The 11,276-nt window shown below is 38.6% G+C and overlaps 1 long non-coding RNA gene across 1 annotated transcript in view; it reads right to left on the bottom strand.

The window, feature by feature from the left end:
* Positions 1-11,276, bottom strand: part of LOC309633513 — a 61,011-nt gene that overhangs the window by 14,703 nt on the left and 35,032 nt on the right. Inside the window, exon 2 of the long non-coding RNA XR_014247591.1 lies at positions 167-1,005. This is a non-coding gene — a long non-coding RNA (uncharacterized lncRNA). The remainder of the gene's footprint in view (positions 1-166; positions 1,006-11,276) is intronic.

Raw genomic sequence — 11,276 nt, 5'->3', positions numbered from 1 at the left:
TGGAGCCTGTGCTCTGCAACAAGAGAGGCCACGATGGTGAGAGGCCCGTGCACCGCGATGAAGAGTGGCCCCCACTTGCCACAACTGGAGAAGGCCCTTACACAGAGACAAAGACCCAACACAGACATAAATAAATAAATTAAATAAATTAAAAAAAAAAAAAAACCTTGCAATCATAAATTCTTTCTCTGTCTCTTTGAGACCTATCTTCTACACTCAAGAATGTGTTTCTCATGGACCTGGGAGCCATCTCTTTGAAATGTAGTCATCAGGAAAGATACAACCCCTGTCTCCCAGTTTCTGGAGGGTAGGAGCCTAAGTTCAATAAGCCTCACTTAGCAAACTGATGACCTCATCATATTGACTAAACCTCCTCCACTGATGTCCTCCAGTACTTTTTCTTTCACACATTCCAGCATTTAAAAGCCTCCCACCTTTTGTTTTGTTGGAGTTGAGCTCAGGATATACCGAGGTCTCTCCTCTACTGCAGTGGTACCAAATAAAATCAGTCTTGCTGTTTTTAACAAGTGTTCAGTACAAAGTTTTTCTTTCATTTTTGCTTTGATTTTTTGCTTCTGCTGAGTTAACTTACGTAAAGGAAGTTCTCACTGTCCCACGTGTGCCATTTCTTTTTCACATACCACGTGGATCCTGTTGCAAAACCCAATACCTCTCCCTAATTTCCTTAAAAAAAAAACAAAACTTCTACAAGTAATTAGTGTGAACAGCCAGTTTTACTGAAACATGAGGGAGAAAGAGGTAATTTACATCACAGAAAAGTAAATGCTTAAAATAGAATATCATAGATCCTTTTACAGAGCCCTTTACCTTTTTGCTATATTGTTCAGCCATCCTCTCTCCTTCCTCAGCTCCTCTTCTTCTAGCTTCTCTGGACACCACTCCTTTCTTGTACCAACCAGTCTGCTACCTCTTTTGTTCCCGTGTCTCCTGCTGACTCTGCTGAGATTCTCACCTTCCACCCCAAGAAGTTGATTGAAGTATTTCCTAAAGTAAGACAATTCCCTCCCTAAGATAAATTCCAGCGCCACTTATAAAGAGAATTTTTTACCTTGATACAATTCATAAAAATCTTCATATTTACCTATTTGCATATCATTATTGAATCCCTTATCACCATGCTGATAAAAGATGATTGTAATACTTATAGGTACCAAGAAGCAAGTAAGTATTCTCTGCCTTATCAGAGAAGCAAAACCATCAACACACAGGGGAGAAATTTCACTAAATTAAAGACACTTACTAGTGGCAATTAAAAAGTCCATTACTTCACACATCAAAAAGCACTTAAATAGCTATTTATTTTGCTGCATAAAATACATAAAAATAAAAATCATGTAGCTATTTAACACATTATGAGTCTATTAAATATAATACATGAAAGGCTTTAGCACTAAACTATGTCCGCCCAAAGTACAAAATTCCCTGCACGTATCTAATGCTATTTCTCATTTTTAAATAAATGTCAGCCTTGAAAGAATCCATTTCCTCAAAATTCTCCAAGAGTTATTTTTTATTCTATTGCCCATGGACCTTTAGTCTCCATTTTCATTTTTCATCTCTGGAGACTGGCTTGGATAACTATTAGCTGAAAACCACAAACTACAGATTGTTTACTTCACACCTAGTAGAATCCTCAGTGAGAATGACAACTTGTTATAAGTAAGCAAATTATGATGAGTCTGGAATGGCTACTCTATCTACCAAGAACATGCTGAATGATAAAGGTAACACTTATTAGCTATCTATTATGTCTAGTCATTTTAGATGCATATTCTCTTTAAGTTTTACAATCTGGTGGCAGGTGAGTATAAGCATACCGATTTTATAATTTAGGAAATGACGGTGAAGGAGGTTAAGCAACTGCCCCTTGCCCTCAAATTAAATAGCTAAGACGTGACAGAACTTGATATAAATTCAATATTTTTTTCTGACTCAAAAGCCTATGCCCTTAATACAATAAAATTTTGTCATGTGCTACTTTTCACATTCTACACGCATTTGCACTATGGGTATTTTTATCCAAAATTAGGAATTCAGTTAGCTCCACTGTAGATACTGTGCCTCAGTCTGTTGAACAGATACAATTAAGGTAGCATTGCACTATTTACAAAAAATGTGCCACTTGTTTTACGTAATTTTAATACCTCCAAGAAACATTTAAATTGCTTTCAACATAATAAACTTATTTGTGTTTTAGCTGATAAGCTACACCTATTTTCTAGAAATTACTTAAAAAAATCCTAGCAGGTTTTTATTTCTCCAAAAACATACAGAAATATACAAAATATTTTTAAAATTTTATTTCTTAACAATTATTATTAGGAAAAATGTCACTTTTTGGAAGTATAGTGAATTTGCAATGTTTCAGGTGTACAGCAAAGTGATTCAGTTATATATATATGTATGTAATATATATGTATTCTTTTTCAGATTCTTTTCCATTATAGGTTATTATAAGATATTGAGTATAGTTTCCTGTGCTGTACAGTAAGTCCTTGTTTATTTTGTATATAATAGTGTGTATCTATTAATCCCAAATTCCTAATTTATCCCTCCCTATTCCCTTTCCCCTTTGGTAACCATAAGTCTGTTTTCTATGTCTGTGAGTCTAGAAAAATGTCACTTTTCATCATCACTCCTTCCTTTTCCTAAATCTCATTCAAATTTTACAATAGGTCACCTATCTTCTGCTCCTGCCCATACACACATAAGCACATATTCAGGACCACAAACACAAGAGTCCCTGATGACTTCATGTTTACAAAGAAGTTAAAGAATAGTGCTTTTTGGAGAGATAGGTATGCTTCCAAACTCATTCTATGAGGCCAGCATAACCCTGATACCAAAACCAGACAAATGTATCACAAAAAAGAAAATTAAAGGCCAATATCATTGATGATCATAGATGCAGAAATCATCAATGAAATATTAGCAAACTGAATTCAACAATACACTAAAAGAAAAAAATACATTAAAAGAATCATACAAGATTGGTTCAAGATGGTGGAGTAGAAGGACATGCGCTCACTCCCTCTTGCGAGAGCACCGGAATCACAAATAACTGCTAAACAATCATCGACAGGAAGACACTAGAACTTACCAGAAAAGATGCCCCACATCCAAGGACAAAGGAGAAGCCGCAGTGGGACAGTGGGAGGGGCGCAATCACAATGAAGGCAAGTCCCATCGAAAACTGGGTGGGTGACTCACAACTGGAGAGCACTTATACCACAGAAGTCTACCCACTGGAGTGAAGGTTCTGAGCCCCACGTCAGGCTTCCCAACCGGGGGGTCTGTCGATGGGAGGAGGAATTTCTAGAGAGTCAGACTTTGAAGGCTGGCAGGATTTGATTGCAGGAGTTTGACAGGACTGGGGACATGGAGGCTCCACTCTGGAGGGTGCACACAGGGAGGTGTGCACATGAGGACCCAGGGAGCGGTGACCCCATGGGAGACTGAACCAGACCTGCCTGCTAGTGTTGGAGGGCTTCCTGCTGAGGCGGGGGGTGGCTGTGGCTCACCACGGGGACAGGGACACTGGCAGCAGAAGTTCTAGGAAGAACTCCTTGGCATGAGCCCTCCCAGATTCTGCTGTTAGTCCCAACAAAGAGCCATTAGGCTGCACTGCGGAGTCACCTCAGGCCAAACAACCAACAGGGAAGGAACCCAGCCCCACCCATCAGCAGATAAGTGGATTAAAGTTTTAGTGAGCTCTGCCCACCAGAGCAATACCCAGCTCTACCCACGACCAGTCCCTCCCATCAGGAAGCTTGCACAAACCTCTCAGATAGCCTCATCCACCAGAGGGCAGACAGCAGAAGCAAGAAGAACTACAATTCTGCAGCCTGTGGAATGAAAACCACATTCACAGAAAAATAGACAAAATGAAGTGGCAGAGGACTATGTACCAGATGAAGAAACAAGATAAAACCCCACAAAAACAACTAAATGAAGTGGAGATAGGCAACCTTCCAGAAAAAGAATTCAGAACAATGATAGTGAACATGATCCAGAATCTCGGAAAAAGAATGGAGGCAAAGATCGAGACGATGTAAGAAATGTTTAACGAAGACCTAGAAGAATTAAAGAACAAACAAACAGAGGTGAACAATACAATAACCAAAATGAAAAATACACTAGAAGGAATAAATAGCAGAATAATTGAGGAAGTAGAACAGATAAGTGACCTGGAAGACAGATTGGTGGAATTCGCTGCTGTGGAACAGAATAAAGAAAAAAGAATGAAAAGAAATGAAGACAGTCTAAGAGACCTCTGGGACAACATTAAATGCACCAACATTCGCATTATAGGGGTCCCAGAAGGAAGAGAGAGAGAAAGGACCCAAGAAAATATTTGACGACATTATAGTTGAAAACTTCCCTAACATGGGAAAGGAAATAGCCACCCAAGTCCAGGAAGTGCAGAGAGTCCCAGGCAGGATAAACCCAAGGAGAAACATGCTGAGACACATAGTAATCCAACTGACAAAAATTAAAGACAAAGAAAAATTACTGAAAGCAACAAGGGAAAAACAACAAATAACATACAAGGGAACACCCATAAGGTTAACAGCTGATTTCTCAGCAGAAACTCTACAAGCCAGAAGGGAGTGGCACAATATATTTAAAGTGATGAAAGGGAAGAACCTACAATGAAGACTACTCTTTCCAGCAAGGATCTCATTCAGATTCGATGGAGAAATCAAAAGCTTTACAAACAAGCAAAAGCTAAGAGAATTCAGAACCACGAAAGCAGCTCTACAACTAATGCTAAAGGAAGTTCTGTAAGTGGGAAACACAAGGGAAGAAAAGGACCTACAAAAACAAACCCAAAACAATTTAGAAAATGGTAATAGGAACATACATATTAATAACTACCTTAAATGTGAATGGATAACATGCTCCAACCAAAAGACACAGGCTTGCTGAACGGATACAAAAACAAGACCCATATATATTGTATCTGCAAGAGACCCACTTCAGACATAGGGACACACACAGACTGAAAGTGAGGGGATGGAAAAAGATATTCCATGCAGATGGAAATCAAAAGAAAGCTGGAGTAGCAATACTCATATCAGATAAAATAGACTTTAAAATAAAAAATGTTACAAGAGATAAGGAAGGACACTACATAATGATCAAGGGATCAATCCAAGAAGAACATATAACAATTTTATATATATATATATGCACCCAACATAGGAGCACCTCAATACAGAAGGCAAATGCTAACAGTTATAAAACAGGAAATTGAGAGTAACACAATAATAGTGGGGACTTTAACACCTCACTTACACCAATGGGCAGATCATACAGACAGAAAATTAATAAACAAACACAAGCTTTAAAGGACACAATAGACCAGACAGATTTAATTGATATTTATAGGACATTCCATCCAAAAACAACAGAAAACTCTTACTTCTCAAGTGCTCATGGAACATTCTGCAGGATAGAGCACATCTTGGGTCACAAATCAAGCCTCAGTAAATTTAAGAAAATTGAAATCATATCAAGCATCTTTTCTGACCACAACGCTATGAGATTAGAAATCAATTACAGGGAAAAAACATAAAAAACACAAACACATAGAGGCTAAACAATACGTTACTAAATAACCAAGAGATCACTGAAGAAATTAAAGAGGAAATCAAAAAATACCTAGAGAAAAAAGACAATGAAAACAGGATGATCCAAAACCTATGGGACGCAGCAAAAGCAGTTCTAAGAGGGAAGTTTATAGCAATACAAGCCTACCTCAAGAAACAAAGAAAATCTCAAATAAACAATCTAACCTTACACCCAAAGGAACTAGAGAAAGAAGAACAAACAAAACCCAAAGTTAGTAAAAGGAAAGAAATCATAAAGATCAGAACAGAAATAAATGAAATAGAAACAAAGAAAACAATAGCAAAGATCAATAAAACTAAAAGCTGGTTCTTTGAGAAGATAAACAAAATTCATAAACCTTTAGCCAGACTCATCAAGTAAAAGAGGGAGAGGACTCAAATCAATAAAATTAGAAATGAAAAAGGAGAAGGTACAATGGACACCACAGAAATACAAAGCATCATAAGAGACTACTACAAGCAACTCTATGCCAATAAAATGGACAACCTGGGTTAAATGGACAAATTCTTAGAAAGATATAACCTTCCAAGACTGAAACAGGAAGAAACAGAAAATATGAACAGACCAATCTCAAGTAATGAAATTGAAACTGTGATTAAAAATCTTTCAACAAACAAAAGTCTAGGACCAGATGGCTTCACAGGTGAATTCTATCAAACAATAAGAGAAGAGCTAACACCCAACCTTCTCAAGCTCTTCCAAAAAATTGCAGAGGAAGGAACACTCCCAAACTCATTATATGAGGCCACCATCACCCTGATACGAAAACCAGATAAGGATACTACTAAAAAAGAAAATTACAGACCAATATCACTGATGAATATAGATGCAAAACTCCTCAACAAAATACTAGCAAACAGAATCCAACGACACATTCAAAGGATCATACACCATGATCAAGTGGGATTTATCCCAGGGATGCAAGGATTCTTCAGTCTACACAAATCAATCAATGTGATACACCATATTGACAAACTGAAGAAGAAAAATCACATGATCATCTCAATAGATGCAGGAAAAGATTTTGACAAAATTCAACCCCAATTTATGATAAAACTCTCCAAAAAGTGGGCATAGAGGGAACCTACTTCAACATAATAAAGGCCATATATGACAAACCCACAGCAAACATCATTCTCAATGGTGAAAAACTGAAAGGATTTCCTCTAAGATCAGGAACAAGACAAGGATGTCCACTGTCACCACTATTATTCAACAGAGTTTTGGAAGTCCTAGCCATGTCAATCAGAGAAGAAAAAAAAATAAAAGGAATACAAATTGGAAAAGAAGAAGTAAAAATGTCTCTCTTTGCAGATGACATGATACTATACATAGAGAATCCTAAAGATGCCACCAGAAAACTACCAGAGCTAATCGAATGTGGTAAAGTTGCAGGATGCAAAATTAACGCACTGAAATCTCTCTCATTCCTATACACTAATAATGAAAGATCAGAAAGAGAAATTAAGGAAACAATCCCATTCACCACTGCAACAAAAAGAATTAAATACCTAGGAATAAATCTACCTAAGGAGGTAAGAGCTCTGTACTCAGAAAACTAAGACACTGATGAAAGAAATCAAAGATGACACAAACAGATGGAGAGATATACCATGCTCTTGGATTGGAAAAATCAATATTGTGAAAATGACTATACTACCCAAAGCAATCTACAGATTCAATGCAATCCCTATCAAACTACCAATGGCATTTTGTACAGTACTAGAGCAAAAAATCTTAACATTTGTATGGAGACACAGAAGACCCCAAATAGCCAAAGCAACCTTGAGGGAAAAAAATGGAGCTGGAGGAATCAGACTCCCTGACTTCAGACTATACTACAAAGCTACAGTAGTCAAGACAATATGGTACTGGCACAGAAACAGAAATATAGAGTAATGGAAGAGGATAGAAAGCCCAGAGATAAACCCACACAACTATGGTCAACTAATCTATGACAAAAGAGGCAAGGACATACAATGGAGAAAAGACAGTGTCTTCAATAAGTGGTGCTGCGAAAACTGGACAGCTACATGTAAAAGAATGAAATTAGAACACTCCCTAACACTATACACAAAAATAAACTCAAAATGGATTAAAGAGATAAATGTAAGACCAAACACTATAAAACTCTTAGGAAGAACACTCTTTGACATAAATCATAGCAAGATCTCTTTTGATCCACCTCCTAGAGTAATGGAAATAAAAACAAAAATAAACAAATGGGACCTAATGAAACTTCAAAGCTTTTGCACAGCAAAGGAAACTATAAACAAGACAAAAAGACAACCCTCAGAATGGGAGAAAATATTTGCAAATGAATCAACAGACAAAGGATTAATCTCTAAAATATATAAATAGCTCATGCAGCTCAATATTAAAGAAACAAACAATCCAATCAAAAAATGGGCAGGAGACCTAAATATACATCTCTCCAAAGAAGACATACAGATGGCCAAGAGGCACATGAAAAGCTGCTCAGCATGACTATTTATTAGAGAAATGCCAATCAAGACTACAATGAGGTATCACCTCATACCGGTTAGAATGGGCATTATCAGAAAATCTACAAACAGCAAATGCTGAAGAGGGTGTGGAGAAAAGGGAACCCTCTTGCACTGTTGGTGGGAATGTAAATTGATACAGCCACTATGGAGAACAGTATGGAGGTTCCTTAAAAAACTAAAAATAGAATTACCATATGATCCAGCAATCCCACTACTGGGCATATACCCAGAGAAAACCATAATTCAAAAAGACACATGCACCCCAATGTTCATTGCAGCACTATTTACAATAGCCAGGTCATGGAAGCAACCTAGATGCCCATCGACAGATGAATGGATAAAGAAGATGTGGTACATATATACAATGGAATATTACTCATCCATAAAAAGGAACGAAATTGGGTCATTTGTAGAGACGTGGATGGACCTAGAGCCTGTCATACAGAGTGAAGTAAGCCAGAAAGGGAAAAACAAATATCGTATATTAACACATATATGAGGAATGTAGAAAAATGGTACAGATGAGCTGGATTGCAAGGCAGAAATAGGTACACAGATGTACAAAACAAACATATGGACACCAAGGGGGGAAAGTGTGTGTGTGTGGGGGGGTGGGATGTACTGGGAGACTGGGATTAACATATACACCCTACTATGTATAAAATAGATAACTAATAAGAAACTTCTGTATAAAAAATAAATTAATTTAATTTAATTTAAATAAATCCTAATATCAGCAGGAAATGACAGACACATGTAAGTGAAAACTAACTTTATTAGAAAAATAATTACACTGAATTCCTATAATTGGATGGCTCTAAAAATCACCGAGTTTCAGTTACTCAAGGATTGTGATGGAATTTCACCTCGTGAAAATTCAAGAACATAACCAAATTATTTATTTCTTTTAAATGGTGTATACCATGAATAAACGTATCACTATGTTATTTAAATCTAATTTTAAAACATTAAAAAAAAAGAATCATACATCATGATCAAGTGGGATTTATCTCAGAGATGCAAGGATGGTTCAATATCCACAAATCAATCAATGTGGTACAACACATCAACAAATTGAACAATAAAAAACCTATGATCCTCTCAATAGATGCAGAAAAAGCTTTTAACAAAATTCAACATCCACTTATAATAAAAACTCTCAACAAAGTGAGTATGGAGGAAACATACCTCAATATAATAAAGGCTGTATATGACACGCCCACAGGTAACATCATACTCAATAGTGAAAAGCTGGAAGCATTTCCTCCAAGATCAGGAACAAAACAAGGATGCCCACTCTCACCACTCTTATGCAACATAGTATAGAAGTCCTAGTCAAAGCAATCAGAAAAGAAAAAGAAATAAAAGAAATCCAAATTGAAAAAGAAAATGTAAAACTGTCACTGTTTGCAGATGACATGATACTCTCTGCAGAAACTCCTAAAGACACCACCAAAACCTACTAGATCTTATTAATGAATTCAGTAAAGTTGAAAGATACAAAGTTAATATATAGAAGTCTCTTGCATTTCTATACACTAACAATGAACTATCAGAAGGAGAAATTAAAACAATCCCATTTACACCTTGAGGGCATTATGCTAAGTGAAATAACTCAGAGAAAGAAAAATACTATGTCACTTATATGTGGAATTTAAAATAAAACACAAAAAAGCAAACTCATAGAAAAAGAGATCAAACTTGTGGTTAACAGAGACAGAGTGTGGGGGGAGGGGAGATTGGAGGAAGGTGGTCAAAAGGTACAAACTCCCATTCATAAGGTAAATAAGGAGAGGACTTTCAAGATGGCAGAGGAGTAAGACGTGGAGATCACCTTCTTCCTCACAAATACATCAACAATACATCTATATGTGGAACAACTCCTACAGAACACCTACTGAACACTGGCGGAAGACCTCAGACTTCCCAAAAAGCAATAAATTCCCCACGTACGTGGGAAGGCAAAAGAAAAAAGAAAAAACAGAGACAAAAGAATAGGGATGGGACCTGCACCTCTGGGAAGGAGCTGTGAAGGAAGAAAACTTTCCATGCACTAGGAAGCCCCTTAACTGGCAGAGACGGTAGGGGTGGGGGTGGGGCGAAGCTTTGGAGCCACAGAGGACAGCGCAGCAACAGAGGTGTAGAGGGCCAAGCAGAGAGATTCCCACACAGAGGATTGGTGCCGACCTGTACTCACCAGCTTGAGAGGCTTGTCTGCTCACCCGCTGGGGCAGGTGGGGGCTGGGAGCTGAGGCTCGGGCTTCAGAGGTCAGATCCCAGGGATAGGACTGGGGTTGGCAGCATGAACACAGCCTGTAGGGGGCTAGTGGCCACAGCTAGCTGGGAGGGAGTCTAGGAAAAAGTCTGGAACTGCCGAAGAGGCAAGAGACCATTGTTTCAGGGTGTGCGAGGAGAGGGGATTCACAGCACTGCTTAAACGAGCTCCAGAGACAGGCGCGAGCCACGGCTATCAGCGCGGACCCCAGAGATGGGCATGAAACACTAAGGCTGCTGCTGCAGCCACCAAGAAGCCTGTGTGCAAGCACAGGTCACTATCCACACCTCCCCTCCTGGGAGCCTGTTCAGCCCACCACTGCTAGGGTCCCGTGATCCAGGGACAACTTCCCTCAGAGAACACATGTTGCGGCTCAGGCTGTCACAATGTCATGCTAGCCTCTGCCGCCGCAGGCTCACCCTGCATTCCGTACCCCTCCCTCCTCCCGGCCTGAATGAGCCAGAGTGCCCTAATCAGCTGCTACTTTAACCCCGTCCTGTCTGGGTGGGGAATAGACACCCTCAGGCGACCTATGTGCAGAGGTGGGGCCAAATCCAAAGCTGAACCCCAGGAGCTGTGCAAACAGAGAAGAGAGAGGGAAATCTCTCCCAGCAGCCTCAGGAGCAGCGGATTAAATCTCCACAATCAACTTGATGTACCCTGCATCTCTGGAATACCTGAATAGACAAGAAATCATCCCAAAACTGAGGCAGTGGACTTTGTGAGCAACTGTAGACTTCGGGTTTGCCTTCTGCATCTAATTAGTTTCTCGTTTTATGTTTATCTTAGTTAAGTATTTAGAGCTTATAATCATTGGTAGATTTGTTTATTGATTTCAT

Source organism: Balaenoptera borealis (assembly GCF_965194805.1).
Source record: "Balaenoptera borealis genome assembly, chromosome: 1".
NCBI classification, from domain to species: Eukaryota; Metazoa; Chordata; class Mammalia; order Artiodactyla; family Balaenopteridae; genus Balaenoptera; species Balaenoptera borealis.
Note: the sequence above shows the minus strand (reverse complement) of the source record. Positions and strands in the feature narration are given on the sequence as shown.